General features: G+C 40.0%; 1 long non-coding RNA gene across 1 annotated transcript in view; it reads left to right on the top strand.

Moving 5' to 3' along the window:
- The first annotated feature begins 6,054 nt into the window (after positions 1-6,054).
- Positions 6,055-22,410, top strand: part of LOC102029156 — a 28,595-nt gene continuing 12,239 nt past the window's right edge. The window contains exon 1 of the long non-coding RNA XR_001236591.1: positions 6,055-6,120. This is a non-coding gene — a long non-coding RNA (uncharacterized LOC102029156). The remainder of the gene's footprint in view (positions 6,121-22,410) is intronic.

Here is a 22,410-nt window from a genome sequence, read left to right as displayed (position 1 = left end):
CTCCCAGTCCCTGTGGTAAAACTGCTAGCAAAGGCATGATGCAGTTTAAACAAATGGTCTAAATACTGAACATCCTGCAAGAAAGTGGGAAAAGTGAAGAGAGGGGAATGGGAGAGTGCACGTACGACTCTGCTTGCCGGATATCTGCAAGTTTTTCCCACTAAACCACAAAAGACTACTTCACATCACCCAGACAATCTAACAAGATTTTCCTCAATATAGAAATCTGCTTCCTTATTCTTTGAGATGACTGCTTTGCAACTTCCTTCCGTTCCCTCTAATTTCTGGCACTATCCCCCAGCAGCTGCTCTTGCTTCAGTGATATAGCTACAAAAATGGAGTCATTCTCCTAGACATTTCTTCCCAACTACTCACCGGAAGACATATGCTTTGCTTCCCAGCCTGCAGTGATGGGCGAAACGCTGCTTCTAAGGCCCGTCCATCATTTGTTAGTGCTTTGTTCCCATGTCTTTTCACCTCTTCAAGAACTTTGAGAGACAAAAGGACGGAGAAGTTTCCTACTTACAGAGTAGATTGATATTTTTTTTTGTCAATGAATTTTGTTTTTGGAAGAAGTAGCTGCTTAAGTGACTTTAGGTATGTGCTGGTGTCCCAATCTCACTTGTCTTATCTAGACCATGGGGATAACAATCAGTCCTGCCAACCTCACAGAATCATGTGTGCATCAGATCCATCAGTGGATTGAAAACACTACAGATTGGAGATCAAACTGTTAAACTATGAAGAAGGACATGAAATGAAAAAGGATGCCTTGGGGCCATGTCTGATTTGTGATGGCCTCTATAAGTATTCATCTCAGATGGCTCAAATTAAGAAAAGTGAATGGAAAGACTATTTACAGAAGTGTTAGCAAGGTTAAAGCAACAGACAAGATACATGGAGGTATCTAGAGATTAGCCAGGGAGGCAGCTACCTCCCCAAGTACTTAAGGGGCAAGGAAAAAAGATGGAATTGGTAGAATTTAGTAAGGGGAGCTGGGAGGCAGAATGAGTGAGCAGCAGCAGTATATCTAGAAGTAATCAGCTTCTGCTGGGGGCTTGATGGTGAAGCAGGGTGGGACAGGGGAGAGATACTTTTCTCTGTCCTCTTTCTCTCTGCTTTGATAGTCTTGAAAGCCAAAGGGAGGGCAGTTTAGGCCAGGTGTCTGAGAGGCTAGGGATCCCACAGTAGGGCAGAGATGAGTGGAGAATGCATCTGGAGAGGGGGCAGTTAGCACACAGAATGAGCACAGAAGCCGTCCTCCAAGTAAAGGGCTGTATTTCAATAAGCAGACTGCTGAAGTGAGAACTCAAATTACAAACAGACACCTTGGTAAAGACATACTATTCAACCTTCACCCTGGCCTATGTGCTCAGGGTTTATTTTTCCTCCTGTAAAGTGGGTGGCTCAGAGGGGAGCCTGCAGTTCCATAGGCACCAGGTCTCAACCTGCAAAGTGAATTTGAGATAATCAGTTTAGTTCACATACTCTGCTAGAAGCTTAGAGATGGAAATCTGAGCAACTTTCCTATTTTTCTATTGCTTTTCTTAAAATCAACCTTTCCTTTTCTTTCTGCCTCTTTTTTTCTTTTGAAAGAGAGCTTAGTTATTGAATAATTGTTAGCACATAGTGCGTTTGATGTTCTCTCTGGAGATTTCCATCCTTGCCGGGTAACAGTCAATCAGCATGCTTCCCTCTCAACAATATTAACATCCAAGATGGTGAGATAAACAAGCTCATTAAAAAGCAAGTTGTTACATGAAGCAAACACCTTAGACTAATAATGCTTGGCATCCTCTGTGGTACACCCAGGGAAATGGTATTAGCAGCCCTGATAGCAGCCTACATTTAAGAGAAAAGCCCAGAAGGCAGCCAGTTTATCCTGTAGAATTATTCATTCATTTATGACACTATGGGGAAATGCAAGGCCTCTGGGCTTGGAGGTAAAATGTTTAGATGGCATGCTTACAGGGCCGTCTTTTATACTCATTTAGGAGCACTGTTATTGTTTGTGCCTAGATGTCCCCCAAAGCCTCATGTGGTCATAGGTGGGGCTTTTCAGAGGTGGCTGGATCTAGAGTATTGTGATCCTGGGATTAAGTGTGGGATGCTGGGATCAAGACTGTGTGATTATTAATTAGTGTACTGATTGGTTTGGGATAGTTCCGGGTGGGGATGATGGGAAGGCCCACTTTGATGTGAGCAGCCTAAGAGCAGGTAGCCTGGATAGAATATACATATATCAGTCATATTATATTATAATATATTGTAATATGTAATTATAATTAAATATATATATATAACAGAAAGAGAGTCATTGCTTGTTGCCTACTGCTTGCTGCTTTTGTTGGCTTTTGCTCCTCATAAACTATTTCTCCTCTGTGATGCTCCTCTGCCACACTACCCTGTACCCTCACTTGGAGCCAGTCAATAATGGACTGAAACCTCTATAAACTTTAAATTTGGGTATCTGGTATTTTGTCTCAGCAGTAACAAAGACAGTCACTTTTTTCCATTTATTCAACAAACATTTATTGGATACTGTTGACATGCATTCTACTGACAACAGAATATAAAGCTGAATAAGACAACATCCTGACCATGAAAAGTTCACATTCTCAAGTATGTGACAGGCTGATTGGTGAGTAGAGACAGGGTCTAGATAGTTAAGTGCACTGGTGGAGATATGCCTTGAGTGAATTTGTAGGAACACAAAGAAGATGTAGTTAGCCCAATTAGAGTAGGCGTACGGGGACAGACAACTGTATGAATTTAATGAAGCAGTTACTATAGTTCCCATCCCGTATGTGGTTTTGCCTGTGAGCTTCAATGCCCTAACTTTTCCTTCCATTTAGACACTAACTGAACTTGTGGGAATAATGCTTTTCCATGCAATGTGATGCCACTTGGCTGGGGAGGTGGTACACATGTCATCCTGGATCATCCTGAAATGATGGGAAACAGAGGTGTATAACCCCCAGGCTGAATGTCCACCTGGGCAGTAGGAGTTCCAGAAGGGCAGCCTACTGAGGACTAACTTGAGCTGAAGGAGAAAGAGTTAAATGAGACTTGTTGACCTCTGAATGAATTGGTCTTATGGAGGAGAAATTTGGGAGACTTGAGGTCTACCTCCCCTCAAGGAAAGCTAGAATCTCTTTGGCTTTGGAGACAGTCTCAGAATAAATTTTTCCATGTCTAGCAAAGCTACCAAAGCAGTGTGAGGGAGAAATCTTATGCTTCCTAAGGCCTTGTTATGTTCTACAATTCTAGTTGGTATCCAGTTCATTTTTTTTTCAGATTCCCATGAAAGAAGATCTGTGTGTGTGTGTGCGTGCGTGTGTGTGTGTGATTTTTTTTCCTTCTAAGTCTGCATCTCAGAAAAAGGAAGTTGAGGCTCTGGTGAGCTTAAGGAAGTAGAACCAGTCACCAAGGAGATTAGAGGTGGGAGAGTTTGAGTCAGGAGCAGGTTGACCTTCCTTGCCCCACACCACATTGATGCTGATTTGGGTCTGGGCAGCATCTTGGCTCGTGCTTTGCCTCCCAGGTGGCTGCAGCTCCCGTGGTGTCCTTGGAATATCATTTGGTGGTGGGAAAGGAATGATGTGAGTCAGCATACTTGGCAGGCCTGCCTCAGTCTGCATGTGGGTACCAGGGGACTGTTGCAAAAATCTCATCATTTCCTAGAATACCCAGGGGATACTAGTTAAGGAAGGATCAGCAAATACCCAGATCTCAGAGTCAATTTAGAAAGAAAAAGGTCACAGGACAGTCACATTTTTGTGTGTGGTAGTTTTGCCAAGTGTATTGAACTCCAAAGAAAGCTGAGAAGTTGGCTAATTTCTAAAGAGAATATTATTTTTTACTTGTATTTTTCTAAACTGGCATTGGTTCTATTGATCTTTATTAAGGTCCTGAAATTAGATCTTTCCCAGTAGGCTCTGGGAAGCACTGTGTTGATTTTTCTCCTCATCATTTTGCCCGCAGCATTGACCACAGTTTTCATGGCTGCCCAATAAGTGTTGTCGGTTGGTTGGTATGTTGATCTTTGGAGTAAGGTCTAGCTATGTAGTCCACGCAAGACTTGAATTGGTGATGTTCTTCCCTTGGTCTTCCTCAATAAATATTTCTGGAATTAATGTGTTCAGTACCATCTGAGAGCTCACTGCTGAGCTCCCTCCAGGTCTTTTTTGGTTAAGAATTGGAAAACAAGATCAGGGAAATGTAGTGTAAATTGTTACCAAGGGACATAGAAACAGTCATTGCTAGGTTTTCCTGTAAGGTTTTTTTCTTTTTACTCTGTCTTTAAGGCTCTCCAAGTGGAGATAGCATATTGCTGTATTTTTCAAACACTGAAGTAGATTTGTACTCCTAGCATAAATTAAACTTGGTCATGATATATTATTATTTTCAAATATCACTGGGGTTAATTTGTTAATATTTTGTTGAGGATTTTTGGTATTAGGTTCATAAATATGTTGATCAGTAGTATCTTTTCTTGTAATATTTTCTATGATTTTGACATTGGTATAATTTTGACCTCATAAAATAAGTTGGAAAGTGTTCCACATCCTCAAATTTCTGGAAGAACTTGTGTAGAAAGATAGAATTTCTTTTCTAAATGTCTGGTAGAATTCACCAAGTAAACCACATGAAACTGGAGGATTTCCCCCCCCCTTTGAAAATGTCTTAACTACAAATACAGTTTCATAAAGAAGATTATTTGTATTGTCTATTTCTTTTGAATAAGTTACAGTAGTTTATATCCTCAAGGAATTGATTCATTTCATCCAGCATTTCAAAATTATGAGAATAAAGTTTTTATAATCTTCTCTTGCTACCTTTCTAGTGTCTGTGGGATCTATAGTGATCTCATATTTGTAATGTAACTCTATGTTTGCAGCTTGTGTTTTCTCTCTTGATCCATGTGGCTAACATCATTTTTATTGGTTGTCTTAGTCACTTTCACATTGATGTGACACAATACATGACACTCACAACTTAAGGAGGAGAGGTTTATTTTAGCTCACATTTCAGTCTATGGTTGGCAAGCTCCCAAGAAGAACTAGCATGGCAGAGGTACATGGTAGAGAGAAGCTGCTCACCCCATGGTGGACAGGAAGCAGAAAAATCAAGGGATGAGTAGAGAAGGGAGCTGTACGCTTCCAGATCATGCTCACAGTGATCTGCCTTTTCTGACCAGAGCCTGCCTTCTAACAGCAAGTCTGCTATAATGCTTGCTTAATCCGATCTCCTACCAAACTCATGAGGCTTTAGGGGCCATTTTAGATTTAAATCATAACATTGATCTCTTAAAAGTATGACTTCATTGATTCTCACCATTCTTTTTCTCATTTCAAATTCATTGATTTTTGGTTTTATCTTCATTATTTCCTTCTGTTTGCTTGCTCAGGGTTCAATTGACTCTTTTCCTCCCTGCTTTCTAAGGTGGAAGCTTTATTAACACAAGGCCGTTAGTTTTTTCTATATAAGTTTTTAATGCTTTAAATCTCCCTGTAAGCACTGTTTTATTTGCATCTCACACGTTTTGCTTGTTGCTACCAAGCTCCACAACTGGGGACACCCTTCAGTCAAAAAAGAGAGACAAAGGGGGGTAAATATCAAAGGGCTTCCTCAGTTGCTTACAGGTTGTTTTGATTTTTCCATCCAATCTGAGTGCTACTGTCTAGTTTTTAAAGCCCATCAGATAGTTGATCCTTTCCTTTTCTATAGTGCTCAAGAATTTTCCACTGTAATCAGTGGTAAGCATCCTGTATCTTGGCTAGCATTTGAAATCCTTTCTGGTATTGAGATTCCCTTAGGTACTACTAAAGAGCTGTGTACTGAAAGATACATGCTCATCCTTGTGGGAAAGGACCCTTGGTTTCCACCAACCATCACCACCACTGGAGGGAAGATAGCAAGAATGAGACTTAGAATATGTTCTCTTTTTTTAGGGGAGAATAACTGCACTCAGGATTTCAAAGGACTGGAATTCTGGGTCATACACAGACTAGTAGGATGATCTTAAGCCAGACTTCTCTCCATAGGGATTGGAGTTCTGGGTAGTGAAGATGGAGGACCAGGAGGAAATTCCACTGAGCAAATGCTGTCAAGCTGCAGGTACCTCGTTCTAATTGTGTCCTATCCTTGATTTTTCATTTTAAATTCTTCTATTCCTTTCTCTTCTTTTTCCTTGTCTCTGGATCACTAATTGCTTAAACAGTGGCCTCAGTATTTTAAATTGCATATCTCTGAAGTCTAAAGTAAATTTGAGCCCTTACCTCATACACAGTCATACATACATACACTTCTACATGAGTTATATAACCATAGCAAACCTTTCTATAATGTTTACTATATGTGCTAGGTACTTTTAAAAGCAAATTATCTAATAATAACTGCCAGTTGAGCAAGTAGATATGAGCAAGGTTTAATTTTATTCGTGTTTTTTAGTTTAAAAATATACCTATCAATAGAAATTCTGAGATTTTCTTCTCACACCTTTCGAGGCATCTTGGTTCGCTTTGGTTGCACTCATCTCCACTGTTGAGAACACTGATTTCATCAGCACATTTGAAACCAAGCAATAATCAGCTTTCTGTCTTTGAGTACCTGATATGTGCCAGTATTTATGTATCACACACAGAAAAGTAAGGTTTATAAAAGGATTTATTTACTTGCTGGGCAGAACTGGAACTTCAACTTCCAATCACCTAATTCTTTTTTTACCAAAATCCCCCAAGAAGGACATTTTCTACAGCCAATCAGGGTTCTATTAACAGAGAAAGAGGGTGCATTGGGAAAGATGCAAAGAGGAAGACATAGGGTTGCAGTAACTCTAGTGGTAGCTCATAAAAAGTGAAATCTTAAGGGGCTATAAATCTCAACTCATAGAAGGAAGTCATCTTCTCCTTTCATCTCCCTGAAATCAGCCTATCCATCTTCCTCCTCAGTGTGGTACCAAAGGGACAAGTGCCCTTTCCCATCATGCACTGTGCCCTTCTTCCCTCTTTCTTTCTGCTGTCACCTATCAGCTCTCGCCAGCCTTCTAAGCTGTTCCTTACAATCCACTAATGAAATTCCTATTTCTTTTGTAATTGTATTTTAGCATGGTTCATGCTCTGATACCAACCTTAAATCAGACTCTTTGCAGAAAGACTATCACAGGGTGACAAGCTACTTTCTGCTTGTCTCATTACTGAAACATTTATTCTGGGCTTTTTGAATGATATGAATGGCTGCCTTTGAGTGCTGCAATGACTTAATATACTACAACTAAAGGATTTTAATTTCCTCTCCTGGTCTTCTCACTTTGGTTGCAATTTGAGTTCCTTTTTTATTTTGGAAGCACAGCCATGGTGGGTGGTAGGGCTTCACTTGAGTCTATAGCATGGAGAGGACCTATTCTAGTCCAGGGACCTGGGGCATGCTGAGAAAAGGATTCTTCAGCCTGGGTCTGTGTGATTTGTCTGGATTTGTCCAGATGGTTTTCCAATTATGGTACTTGCTCTCTCCAAAGGGGGCTAAATATATAATGGAAAAGAAAGCATTTAGAAAGAGGAGGGGAAGGTGAGAGCTAAAGTTTTTCTGGTGGCCCTGGAAAGGGACCTAAATCTGGGATGCTTTATAAATGTTTGTTCATCAGTCTATAGCTAGCAGAGGGTATAGACATGAAAACCACCATGAAGAAGTAGAAATAATCTGGGGGTGACACAGAAAGACAGAATTAAGGACAGACACTTACCAGTGGGCTTCTGCAAGGGGCAAACTATTACTTGGGAGATGACCACAACAAGACATTGGAAGGATTTTTCTTTTTGTTCTACGATCAGCAACTGGGACTCAAAAAATTTGACATTAGAGATGAAGTGTCTGTATACCCCAAAATGAATAAAAGCAGTTAGAACCAGACATATTTGGGCTTTAATAAGAAGTAAACTGTCTTTTCCCAAATGCTCCATGCTTATTAAACAGCTTGAACTCCATTGCATGCAAACATGAAACAAGAATTTTCTAATCATTTGTCTTCCACTAGCAAAATTGAATCTACCATCGCTTCTCTTTGTTGAAATCTCAGACAAACCCTTATTTTTCCACACTCATTTTAGTCATTAAGAAGTCTAGGAAATCCAGTCTAAGATGTCTACCTCATCTCTTCCTCTTTCTAGTTTAAAACTGATCTGTGTCATCTGTAACCTGTAGGAGACTGAGTTTCACCTGAACTGGAATTGTGGATTAAAAGCCAAGGACAAGAAAGAGTGTAGGGGCCATCCCAGGGAGCTGGCCACTGTGCATAGAATAATTTTGGAGGTGCTAATTTTATGCACTGAGCAAGCCATAAAAAACAATCCAAAATTCAATTAGATGTCAATTTATTAGCCATCTGACTAGCTCTTACAAATGTAAAACTTTTTTGGCCTAAGAAATAAGAAGAACTGGGAAGGAGTGCATATAAATATCTTACCCACTTATAGGATGCCCAATAACACAAAATTCAATCAAATGAAAAGGCATCTGGTTGGAAAATTCAGATTTCCAAGGGTGGCCCTGAACTTGGATGATATGGGTGTGGTGGACCGTGTGCCCTTGCTCCTTACTGGTCATCCAAACTGAACAAGTGAGGAGCTTTCTTCCAAAGCTATTGAATAACCTAATTGCTTTCTTAATGAATGTTATGGTTTAGATTTAAAATATCCCCATAGCCTTATGTGTTCAGAAGTGGTGCTTTCAAGTGACTGGACTATAGAGGTGCTATACTCAGAAGTGGATGAATCCTGGGGTCCCCAGGCAGCAGGGACTGGTTTCATGGTTTCATGGAAGACAAGTTTTCTACAGGTGGAGGGTGGGGTAGTAATGGTGGTGTCCAGGATGATTCAAAGGAGCTCACAATCTACATCACTTACATGTGCAGTTCACTGTAGCATTTGTACTCCTATTAGACTCAACAGAAGGTGGAGCTCAGGTGGTAATTTGAGAATGGGAAGTGGTTGTGAATACAGATGAAGCTTCTCTCACTCACCTGCAGTTTACCTCTTGCTTTCCAATCAAGTTTTTAATAGGTTAAGGACTAGTATTGGACTCACAGGGTTGGGGATCCCTAGATTAGTCTATTCATGAGTTCACAGCTGACATATGGTTAGGAGGTAGGGTCTAGTTGAATGTGGATCACCGGGGCATAACCTGGAAGGGTATATTCTGTCCCTAGGCTTCTCCCTTCTCTCTCTCTCAGCTTCCTGGCTGCCATGGAATGAGCAGCCTTCCACCATGCTGCTGCCACCTTGGAGCTGGCCAACTATGGACTTCTGAAATCATGAATCAAAACAAACCTCTCTCGGGCTGGGGATTTAGCTCAGCGGCAAAAGCGCCTGCCTGCCAAGCGCAAGGTCGTGAGTTCGGTTCCCGGTACCGGAGAAAAACAAACAAAACAACCTCTTCTCCTTTAAGTTATGGGTGTTGACAGTTATGGGAAAGTGTATGATACAATGAGGAAGTACTGAGCCCCAGGGAGTTTAGAATTAGATTTATTTAGAAGTATTTAAGACCATTAAACTCATATTACATTTTTGATAAGGAATTTGTACAAAGTGGTATGTTAGGTATTTGTGCTAAGAGAATCTGGCCTATTACAGCAAGAAAATCTTGCAATTCTAGTTCACAATGATGGAGTGATTGATTTGAACCTGTGGCTCTAGTTAGAAATCTTACTGAGAGTATATATTTGCAGTAGAGTGTTTAAGCAGTCTTCAGTTTAATCTTATTTATAAGTTTACTTTATTAGATTTATGAGTTATTCAAGCATGTAGGAGGCCCTTTTAACTAAATCAGACAACTGGGAACTTAAAGGGAAATTAAACATATTTAATAATTTAATGTATAAATGCAACTTAAAATATTTGAAGGAATTGAACTACATTTGTAAATGAGACTAAGTGTTAATCAAAGATCCCTTAAAAGGCAATTGTTAATGATTGCTAGCACTATAAATAGAATAATAAGCTCTGTAGGCTGAACTTAAAAGCTTCAGAAAGAATGAGGGTTTTGAATAAATGAAACATTAATTTCCAAATTAAACTCTGAATAATCTTTTTTGTGCACACAATCTGTCCTTGACAGCCATTTGGCAGGGTCTTCTTTTGCTACTTCTCCTAAGGCTCATGGTGACAGTCTCCCAAAACTCTCTGTGTGGCAGGACTGTGAATACAGCCTTCTGAGACCCTGGATAGGACTGGGGGTGGGTGAAGGGGCTCCTCACATTTTAACTGTCTAATATAGGATAGCTATCTCTGACTTGATTCTTCTAAAATCTTTCTGCAACTTCTAGAGCTCCTAGAGCTGCTTCACCTGCAACACAGTTCTTAGCTGGGGTAATAGCAAAATGCCTCTTACCTGTCCTTCTGTAGTGTCTGTGTACCCCACAGGAAATTCATGCATTCCCACTGTGAACAATGTTTGGTGCACAGACCAACTACTACCAACACTTTGCCCTACCTTCGTGACATTGCCCTCTTTTTCTGCTCAGGTAGGCTTGGGGTCAAAACCTGCAAATTTGCCCCTTGAGTAGATGACCCACTGGGACTGTGCTATGCCACAGATATCCACAATTTCAATTATTGATTTCCTTGGAGTTCCCTTGGTTTGTAGGTAGAAAAAAATATTCTGTAAGCTTATGACTCCGGGCTTCAACAATTTCCTTAGTCTGTCTACAATTCTGCAAGTTTTTAAATGACATACAGGGGCAGGCTGGTGTTATTTGTGTAATCAAACAGGTTTCTCTTTCTCTTAATCAGCCATAGAGAAGTGTCTGCCATTGGTGGACCCCATCTTTACCATCCATCTTTTTTGCCTTTGGTCTTGTGATCTGGTTGCCAATGGGATAAGCACCACAACAGAACCTACAGCTGTATACCTGAGTTTATGTCCCCAGCTCTTAGCTGAAAGTAATATTATACGCAAGAGAATGAGATGGCATGGGAGGACCCAACTGTGACCTTTCTAATAACTGTTGATTTTTTTGTTTTTTGCAGATCTGTAGTGTTTTCAGTCAGCAAAATCATAGCGATCACTGGCCACTAGATTTGATCACATGTGGTTTTTTTTTTGGGGGGGGGGAACCCATGGGTGGGGATGTTTGATGTTAGAACTCCAATAGGGGGTTTGTTTGCCAGATAATACTCAGGTCTAACCAGCAGGACTTCTTTTGAAAGTATTCTTGGCCCTGGCTCACCACTCAGTGGCGCCTGGGGAGACCAGCAGCTGTTGCTGAAGGGCTTCCTGCAGCTTTGTTTTACCAGCGCTCACTTGGGTTGAGAGCCAAAGTGGCTACCTGGTTGTGATGTTATTCACAGGGATTCTGAGGAAGCTGCTTTCTTCTTATTTCATATTCTGTTTGTAACTTCTAAGGGCTGCAACTTCAGTATACTTCCCACCCTTCCTTCCCTCCAGGACAACTGGGCAATACTAGGAGTGAAAACAATAACTGTCAGTATAAAAGAAAAGTGACCATAGCATATGTGTCTATTGAGCAGTTATTTGGGGCTAGCATTGTTATAAATGTTCTCCATAGTCAACCACTATACAGGGTGGATGCTACTTTAACCCTACTGTGGCACAGACGTTAAGTAATTTAGTCAAGTTCTTAGCGCTGGTAAGTAGAGGAGCTGGGACTGGAATTCAAGCATTCTGACACCACTGTTTTACTTACATCTAGCAGATCTAGGAAATAATCAGTCTTTTCCTAGAGCTAAGGTGTCTACAGAGAAATCGTTTGGCCCATGCATCTTAAGACAATCCAGTAAAAATAAAATACATCTTCTTCATTTTATAATCAAAATGCTCCTAACAGTAGAAACATTGCTCCTAGAAAATGCACAGAAAATGTGATTTAATTCACCATAATTTTATTTGCCCACAATCTTTCCAGAAAGAGTCTCTTAGGTAGAAGTTCTCTGTATCCACAGAAGGAAGAAACTTGGGAGTGAAGCTCCCACAAATTGTTCCCAGAAAGGGAATCAGTTTTAGAGACAAGCCAAGTTCAAGGAATAGAGTGTATATTTAAAAACTTCTCACTAACAAAAAAAGACAGGGAGGAAGACAATGAAATGTGCTATTTTTTTATGAAAAAATTTAGGGTATTATGTTGTATAGATATTTTTAAAGGTAGTTTAAAAAAATCCATGTAGGAAGACTACAATTTTGTGGTTAATTAGTTCAACTGCAATGTCAAGACATTGAGCCTAATTTGTTATTTTTACTTGGGTCCTTTCACCTCTATTTTGGAAAAGGAATGACAGAAATGTAGGTCAACAGCATGTTAAAAATCCAAGATAGATTTTGTCACCTGTGTTTATAACCATGGAAATCAGAAGCTATTTGATGAAGCTGGATATATTCAGTGAAAAGTCCATAATATGGTAAAAAAATTTAGGGTGATAAAAATGCAGCTAAATTTTTAAAAAGTCTAGAGTAGAGGTAAAGCCAGGGCTTGGATTGAAAGAATAAGAAAGAACTGTTTGGTAGTAAGGAAGGTTGAACAAGATGGCTGCTTAACCAGGGAACCTGGAGGAAATTATGCTTCCCTATGACAAGAGATATGGCAATAGACAGCATGCTAAGTTGGTAAAATAGTGTAGACTAAGAAGCTGGATTCCTAGATTTGAGTTCTGATCAAGCCACCTTACTAGTTGTGTGACTGCAGGCAAATTCCTGAACTCTGTCTTAGTTTCTTCATTGGCAGATTATAAATAATCTTTTAAGACTGTTGGAAGGATTTAATATTCTAATACATTTAAAGTGTATCAGCAAGGTGCATCATATAGTCAATTGTATGCAGTAGATAAGTATTATTATTGTCACTTCTGTTATTGTGTTTTCTTTTTAATCACAGTGGTGGCCTGGATCCTGATGTGGTGAAAGTTTCAGAACAGTCCACCCAACAGTGAAAGTGCTGACACCTTCATGTCTGGTCAGATTAGACTTTTGGGCACTGAGTCTCTTTCCTGGGGCTTCAGGGTAGACAGTCTTCCCATGGAGACTCAGTTACTCTAGCTTCTGGCACCCTCTAGTGCATGATGAACGTTGGTGCTTACAAACTACCTCCAGCACCACCTACAGTCTGAACAACCTTGAACCGAACATCATCTCACAGCCCAGAGACGCGGGGAAAGCCCTGCTACTTGGGCTAGGATAAACCTTGGGCCCATTGTAAGATTAAGTGTACCTCTAAGACCCCTGACTCTTCATCAGCAGGAGCATTGGCAGCTGGCGAGAGGCTCTCTGTCTGGGACAGGTTTCCACTGCTGCTCTATATGGTTGATCATGGTGGAGAAGAACACCATGGTCCTCGTCAGCCTGTGAAGTATATGTTGACAGCAAATCAGATTAGTGCACCAAGTAAACAGAATCTGTTGTTCAGGCAAAGATGAGTGAAGAGCCCACTCCTCACTTGTGGGAGGTTAGATGGAGGGCAACCAAAGAGACTGCTTCTCTTACAGGTCATCGTAAAGGTTTACCTGAGGTGGGCAATGTTTGAAGAGCTGTTTGTGTGTCTAAGGGTGAAAAGTTGTTGGGTGTGAGTGGACTGAGAGCAAATGGACAGTTCTTTGCTGTGAAGTAGGAGGCATCCTCATTCTTGAATCCCCTCTTTAAGTCATCCCAGTGAAAGTTCTTGTAGCAATAAAAGTGAAAGAAAAAAATTGAAGAGGGGAATGGCATAGGGCTCCTTTCTCTTTATTGCTATCCTAACAGTAAAGAATGGGAGAGACAAAATCCTTCAGAGCTGAGCAGGGATCTGGAAGGGATGAGTGAGTAGGTAGGATCCCTTTTCCTTTTTGGCCTGGACATTTTCCCTGAATACTTTTCCTACCTGTGAGTGACAGGTGCCAGTCATCCAATGGGATGTCTACCTCATAGACTCCTGAATTCAAGGTGCCATACACAGAGGCAAGAGAAGTGAATAACTTTTGCTTTAGCAAGTCCAATACCTGGACTGAGGACAGTGTTCCCAATAAGTTTACTTGTTGTCTTGGCAACAGCCAATAACACTACAGGAAATACTGAATTCCCCTGTGCGTGGTTGAGGAGAGGACTGATGTTAAAACTTACCCATAACATCGATTCTAAGACTTTTTCCATCTCTAAAATAGAGATTCTTCTTATATATAATATTGTGTTTTGCAATTTAATCTGTGACACTTTTGAATTTCTTTAATAATACATAAAGTAATGTTGTTAAGGTTTGTTGACATTGTGATGGTTATAGCAAATGAAATTTTGGAGTCTGAAGCATTTTTTTTCACCTATATAAACTCCACATCTTTTTAGAAATCAGTTTTCCCAGTACCACCCAAAACTTTCCAAATGCGAATTTTATTCTTCTGAATTATTGTGACTCAGATCCAAGTCATTAGTATTTGCAGTAGATACCATGGTGATCTGCTGAGGTCATTTTTTCCAGTACCAAAGCACTGTACATATTGGTCCACAGCTCTTAGGCAAAGAGAACTGTCTTCCTACCAGGTCAGGCCACATTTCATGACTGGTTGATGTGGGAGTATAAAAGCTTGACCCCCCCCCATTTAATATAATGTTAAGGGCTGTCCAATTCCAGAGCTTCTTATCAGATTGGCTGACTTCTTGGTTACACTTGATTTTCAGTTCAACTTCTCCCTTTGCCAATCTCACTTCCTGTGGTTCATCTACACACAGAGCTCCATTCCAGAGGCTGTTTCTCCGAGAACTTAGCCTGAAATAATGGGTACCAGAAACAGTCCAAGAAACTCTAGCAGGGGAATTTGGATTTGCTGGTTGACCAGCAGTGGGGTGGGAGTTTGGGTCATTACACCAATAAACCACTATGACTTTGCAGTGATACAAAGAGAGCGTGAAAGGACTCTAGCATGGGAGTGGAAGAGGGAGGTGTTGAGTATGAATTGTAGCTTTAAGAATAATGGCCAGCAACCTTCCTCATATAAATTTATACCATCAAGATCCTGAAGGAGCTTTTCCCAGAACCAATTATATGTAGCAAGCATATACAGACAGCACAGGGAGCAGACTCTTGTGGATGCCAGGTGTGCCTCTTGGTCCTTCCCTGCAAGACTGAAGCACTCACTGTCTCAGCTGCAGGAAATGTGGACACCCCTCAGCTCTCTTCCTAAGTCCTGCTCTTGGCTGAAGAGGGAGTCTCCTGGTCTCTTGAAGCCATGGCCTGCAAGGCCCAGTCCTCTCTAATTAGGGCCATCTCTGAGGCATATAATTTAAAATACTAAATATGTTTTTTCTACTGGGAATTAAACCCAAGGCTTTTGCACAGAGCTATATCCCCAGTCTATTTCCACATTTTAAGACAGGGTCCTGGCAGCACTAAATTACCTTGATTGGGCTTGAACTTGCAACTTGTACTAGTTTTGAAGTCACTTTACTTGTAGCATCTACTTAGGTGAACATATGCATCATGTCACACCCAAAAGTTTCACCTACCTTAACACACATACCAGAAGAAATGCTTGTTTTCACACAAAAAATTTAAGAATAATTATAGAAGCATGAGGTATAATACCCAAAAAAACCCAACAACAGAAAAAAAAGACAATTGGTCAAATACCCGTCAACATTAACATGGATAAATACATTGTGCTACAATCACACAGTACATACTGTCTAGTAAGGAGAATGAATAATTAAAAACTATCTGAAACACTGAATCTTATAAGCTAATATTGAGAGAAAGAAGTCAGATATATAATATACATATTACAGAATTTAATTTTGTGAAGTATCTGCATATCTGACAAAATTAACCTAGGCTATTAGAAATGAGATGCTAGCAATCTGTAAGCAAAGTATTGACTTCTAAGTGCTAGGAATGATTTACTTTTTGATCTGAGTATTGGTTACATACACATAATCATTTTATAAAAATGCATTGAATTTTATACCTATGTGTACTTTATGTATGTATTTGTGTGTGTGTGTGTGTGTGTATATATATATATATATATATATATACTAGACAATTATAATTTTTTGGCTTCTGGAAGGCTTACACATTACAGAAGTAGAGTGGAAGTTGAATGATATTAAGTATCATCCTCACAAACATCATTCAAGGAAGAAATCTAAGAGGTTGATGGGGAGGGAGGTGAGACAAGAATTATACAAAGGGAGGGCTGGGGATTTAGCTCAGGGGCAAAGCGCTTGCCTGGCAAGCGCAAGGTCGTGAGTTCGGTTCCCGGTACCGGAGAAAAACCAAAAAAAAAAAAAAAAAAGAATTATACAAAGGGAAATAGAAAGTCAAAGAGAAAGATTTTGGCTTATCATTGAGACCAGTGCTAATTTCTTAGGACTACCTGGGTTTCTCCTGGTCCAACAGCACCAAGCCAAGGGCATACTCCAGATGCCATCACTGACATATGCAAATAGGCTAAAAGTGTTCCCTGAACTATCCAAATGTGTTCACAAAGCTGACTTGTGAGCAGCGATTTATTTTTGTCAACATTTGTAGATCGATAGTGTGGATGAGCTGATGATGACAGCATGGGGAGAAGTGAAGTTACATGCTAGGCTTGGATCTGAGCTGGGGAAGAGGGCAGCACCTACAGAAAGTTCCCTTCAGAGATGATCACTGCTGCTCTCTCTCCTGTGTCATGCTGTCTTTACCCTTGTCAGAAACCTATGTTACACATCTTTCCTTGAGCTACTGGACCACCAGACATTGGCTACTCTTCTTCGTCTCCATCTCCAAGACTTTGCTGTCTCCCACTCCACTTTCCACATTAAAGAATGGCATGCACCTGACAGAAGTTTTCAACGGTCAAACTAAAGTGCCAGCCTATTGAGATCAGGACTTCCATGCCCTCTGTAGAAGCCCTGCACTGACCCACAGATGCTACATGGTACCTTCTGCCCTACAGCTGACTCAGATATCACTCATACTTTTATTTATGTTATCTTCGTGATGGAACCAATGATACTGAGTGTCTTAACAGTTTAAAATGTAGATCACATTTCATCACATTTTTCAGGATTCTAGTGCTAAACCAAAAAAAGATAGGAGATTTTCTTCTTTTTGAGCTCCAGTCTTAGAGGTAGCTACTTTCATGGGAATCAAAGCAAAGTATGTCATTGGTGGCTTTGGGACCCTGTTGAATTTTAAAAGAGCAAATATCAGTATGCTTAGTTACTTTGAGAATATTCTAATCCAATATTCTTAATAAAGAGCTCATGTTTATCACTAATAAGAAAATGATTAGACAGTTCTTTTCTTATATAAAGTCATACCTTCAAATGCATCTGACTTGGGGAAAATATCACATAGATGTTACTGTATCTGCAATGTTCCTTGTACAGAGCTCTTACTACTTACCTATCAGCCTAACCTCCAATCCCATTATTGAATTCCAGCAACACCTATATCTTTTGAGTTTCTATTCTCTGCGTGTTTGGAGGGCTGAGGATTTTAAAGGAAGATGCCTGCTATTTTAATAAATTTAATTCCATGTATGGGAATTTTCTTGATCTGTCATTCAGATATTTTTGAAACTATTGTTGGAAATAGAATCTTTTACTAGAACCTGGGCTACAACTGTAAGGGGATAACAGAACTTCAAGAGCATTTGCTTAGGGGACAGGATGCTTGAATCTAATCCTTGTTCTTTTCATTGGTGATGAGATCCTTGAGTCTGTCACTTCATGCGATTGGACTTCAGCATCCCCATTTAAAAAGTGGAAAATTCTGCCTACTTATCTCATATTTTTTGACAATCTCATGAGATATGGCCATGTTTTTCCCATTACTTCCTAGGGCAAGAGGAGTTATAGCTAAGAGTAAAAGAGAATAATAGGAAATCCTAATCTGAATTCTTCTGTTCTATTTCTAACTGGGGTCATTTACCATTTTAAAATTCAAATCTTAATTCTAAACAATATAGTCCCAGAGGAAAGGAAAAAAAGGAAAGTTCTCATTTATCTTTAATTTTGTTTCTTAGACAGCATAGACTTGATTACACAATAGTAATGGGAACTTTGGAATCCATATTCTTAGAATCACATCCTCCCCTTGACAGCCCAAACACCATTAACACAGGCCTCCTGGCCTGCATCATTGAAATGACAGGCGCTGAGGCTTATGCAATGTGATTTCTCAGTGATATTATTTGGAACTTTCAGGGCCATGATGGTGTGTGCTACAGTGATGTAACATTTACTTTAATAGCCCAAGAAATGCCCTGAGCATTAGCAGCATATTAACACTGTCTTTCTGCTTGCCTGAAACTGTGTGAAGCAATTTGAACCACATTTGGTGTTTATGATTATTTCGTGATCCAATTTGCAGAACTGGAGCAATTATTGGGTGTGTACATAACAGAGAAACCCGAATGGGAGATATTGATGTTTTTAGATCAAAAAACCTACTTGGTCACTAAAAGAGGAAGGAGAAAGGAGGAACTATCAGAATTTCTCTGATTTAATTCTTATTTTGGCTGTCAGGGGAAAATGGCATAGGGATTCATAAACATAAAAGTGAAAGAAGAAAAAGATTTCATTATAAACTGGTCTCAGGACTAAAAGTTCATTGCAGAGACAGAGGTTTGCTTTGGTTGTTGAGCTTGTAATCATTTTACTCATTGTACACTGCATTTGACCTTTCAAAAACTTACACCAACCACAGTTCATCCAAGAACAATCTCTGATAGGGAGCTGCCTTCAGAGATAATAAAAGCTCTCAGTAGCCTCCCATGCTCCTGAAAGGCAGAACGATCAGATAAAAGTACCATTGGTTCCTGGATCTTCTCATTAAGAATAGTAATTCTTTAGAATTGCCTAGTACTGCAGCCACCTTCGCATAGTAGAAAAATATATATATTTGCTTTGAGCCTGAGATCTAAGGGTCTGTTCTGGTAGCATATCTGTACAGCTTAGCTCGGGTGCCATAACAAGCTAACATAGATTGGGTGGCTTAAATAAGAAAATTTTACTGTCTCACTTCTGGAAGCTGTGATGTCCAAGATTGGTCTGTTGGTAATTCAGTTGTTGGCAGATGGTCACCTTCTCACTGTGTCCTCAACAGCAGAGAGCTCTGGGATCTCTTCTTATAACAGCAAGCATTCCATCAGTAGGACCCTCTCTTACTTGAAGACAATCACCTGAAGCTAATCTCCTGAAGGCCACATCTGTAAATACCATCACTTTGGGAGTGAGAACTTTAACACACAATTCTTGGAGAAGGGTACAATTTAATTCATAGCAATAAATTAGTCTATCCTGATTAATTCAGTAATGATTTAGGGATATCTCAGCATCTTCAAACACCTTTACTAAAGTTTAGAAAAATTTTGAAGTAAGTTTTATCTCGTCAAATGTTACTCTGTGTTCATTGCTGGGCTGTAAATCAGTAGTCTCCAACATTTTTGGCACCAGGGGCCAGTATTTCTGGGGGAGAGCTGTTGGGCAGTGATTGAAATGAGCACAACCTAGATCTCTCACATGTCTGATTCACAATAGTGTTCGAGTTCCTATGAGAATCAAATGCTGTGTTGACCTGAGAGGATCAGGTGGCGATGTGAGTGACAAGAGTGGCTATAAATACAGATAAAGTTTCACTCCTCATCTGCCGGGCACCTACCTCCTGCTGGATAGTCTGGTTCCTAAAAGGCCACAGACCAGTGCTGGACTGTGGATCAAGGTAGGGCCAACTGCTGTAAATGACTTCAGTGAAGCTTCTAGCTTATTCCTAGAGAATAATTCCTAGAGAAACACATCATTAACTATTTCCTACAGCCCCTAATGCTGCGACTTTGTCCCAGTCTCTGAAAGTTTCCATCCTACTCCCTCATATTTTATATGCACTCTGCTCTGCATGGCGGAAGTCTAGGACACATGTGACTAACCAGTTCACACGATGTTGTCTCCTCTCTAAAGTTAACTTAGATGGAAAAGGCAGATTTTCCACTTTCTCTTCCTGTCACTCTTCTGGTTTCTTGAGGAGACTCAGTTTTCTCTCTTCCCCTGGGCCATAAGGGTGGGCACAGGGAGAGAGAATGTCTTATTGATAAGAGAAAAAAGAAATGGGATCTATATTTCCATTGTGTGTCTGTATTTGTAGTTATTTGATCAATGCTATATTTACCACTAGGTGACGAGGTATACATGGAGAGGGAGAGGGTCTATTTTTCTCATACTGCATACCTGTGACTAGCCACTGCCCAGCATAGCAGAAGAGAGATATACTTGTCTTTTGGAACAGAGTGGGGCTATATCAGCTGGTGTTTTGACTTTCATATTTCACCTCTTCTTCAGTGCATCCTTCAGACTTCTTAAAGCTTCCTTAATGCTACTTTCTTAGTGCTACTTCCTCCACAGCCCTTTTAGTGCAGGTGAATATGTGTAACAATCAGTGATCCTACTCCCCTTGACTTGTTCTATGAATTGTTCCCCCACTGATTATGAAGGACAGAACCCTGTATTGTTTCCCTTACCTCCTTACCACTTCCAATGGTGCCTAGCTCATTGACTACATGTAGTAGTTGTTCCATTTTGCTGGCTTCATAGAACCTGTAAAATTCTGTAATGTGAAGGAATTTTTATTGTATCAACAACATCTTTGATCTGTTTGCCAGCCTTTCATCTGAGGATGTCTGGCACAGTTCTAGCACAGAAAGGCCTCAGCAAATATTCTGTGTTGATAAATGGATAATGAGGCCCGCAGAGGACAAGGAGCTTGCCTGGAGCCCTATGGTAGAAATGGAAGCTGAACTTTTTGTGTATAGTTTATCTCTCAATCCACATATCTTCTTTTATTAGCAGTCTTTACTCCACCAAGCATTTCTTTAGCTCAGCTACACAGACAATAATACTAATAAAGTTGTGGAATTGGTTCTGTAAGAATGCATGACCTGGCTCTGCACATAGTTATAGACTGAGTTAACAGCCACAGCTAGTACCTTGCAAGTACAGGACCACATTGTAAGGTATTCAGAGGAGAGAGGAACCTCTGCAAGTGCACGCACCACAGATGACGGGGCTGCAGCACTGCTTTTGTAAATGAAGCAATTTTTTTTATATAGCAAATGAATTGCATTCTCAAAAAAAGAATTAGTTGAAAATCTGCCCCACAACCTACTTTTCCACCTTAGGGTGATTGAACCTCTTCAGCTCTAAGTTTGGTGTTCATACATTTGGACTGTCAAAACAGCCTCTTATCAGCTTCCATGAAAATGATTGTGCCGTCCTCCAATCTGTCCTCTGTGCTGCCTCCAGCACTGTTGCTGAAAACAAACAGGTGAGTTGGGCATGTTGGTTCACACCTGTCATCCAAGTGCTCTGGGTGGCTGAGACAAGAAGATTGCAAGTTTGAGACCAGACCAGGCAATTTAGTGATTTATGAAGACCTTGCCTCAAATAAAAAAGTTTTTATTTGAAAATAGCTCAGCAAGATGCCCTCAGGGTTCAATCCTTAGTACAAAAAAGAAAAGAAAACAAATCCAACAAACAAGCAAAAGACCTCATCTATGTAATTACAAAGGAACTCTTAATAGTAGAAAAGACAGTACCCCATGGTTGGTGAATGAACCAAATTTGGCCTCTCCTCTCATGCTACAGACCCTCCTCTATGACTGTCCTTTCAAATGCAGACTCTTCAAGGGGGGAAGCTCCTAGAGAGGGCCGGATTTGAGCCAAGCTCACTACTGGCACGGTTGTGATAACACAGGGCACAGCGCTTGACACTGAAATGGTGCACTTTATTTTTAAAATTTATTTTTTAAAAGGAAGGAAAACATATTAACAAATAGGTATCCATTTACAAAATAGCATAAAAACAATACAAGCACTATAGAGTTACAGACAAAGTGGTAGGAAATTAAAAATGGTTGTTGTATTATGTATTGATATCTTCAAAGATGTTTCTCAGGAAAACAAATAGAGACATGTAAGATTGATCAAATAATTAATCATTAATTGTTCCTTTCAGTAAAGCAATAGAAGTCAGTAGTACAACTATGTTAGCTATCCTGTATATACATACCTACATAATTTCCCCTTCTTTCTTTTCTCTGTTCCCTCACCCCAGTTGCTCTTTACTTTTGAGTATTTTCCTTTCATTTAACAATGTCTATCATGCCTTCTAATTTTTATTCATTCATTCAGGTTCTTATATTAATGAGACAATATGATGCTTACACATAGAGGTCTGGTTTATTTCACTTATGAGTATGGTCTCTAGTTGTGACCATTTACCTGTAAAAGCCTCAAGTATATCTTTCTTTATAGCTGAGTAATATTCCATAGTATAAAAGTACCACAATTTTTTATCCATTCCTCAGTGGGTGGACATTTGCGTTGCTTCCAAAATTTAGCAATTACAAATTGTGCTGCTATAAACATAGGTGCACATACATCACTGTGATAATGATG

Source organism: Chinchilla lanigera, unplaced genomic scaffold, assembly GCF_000276665.1.
Source record: "Chinchilla lanigera isolate Chin_1 unplaced genomic scaffold, ChiLan1.0 scaffold00061, whole genome shotgun sequence".
Taxonomy (NCBI): domain Eukaryota; kingdom Metazoa; phylum Chordata; class Mammalia; order Rodentia; family Chinchillidae; genus Chinchilla; species Chinchilla lanigera.
The sequence above is the reverse complement of the archived record's forward strand: the minus strand, read 5'-3'. Positions and strand labels throughout refer to the sequence as shown.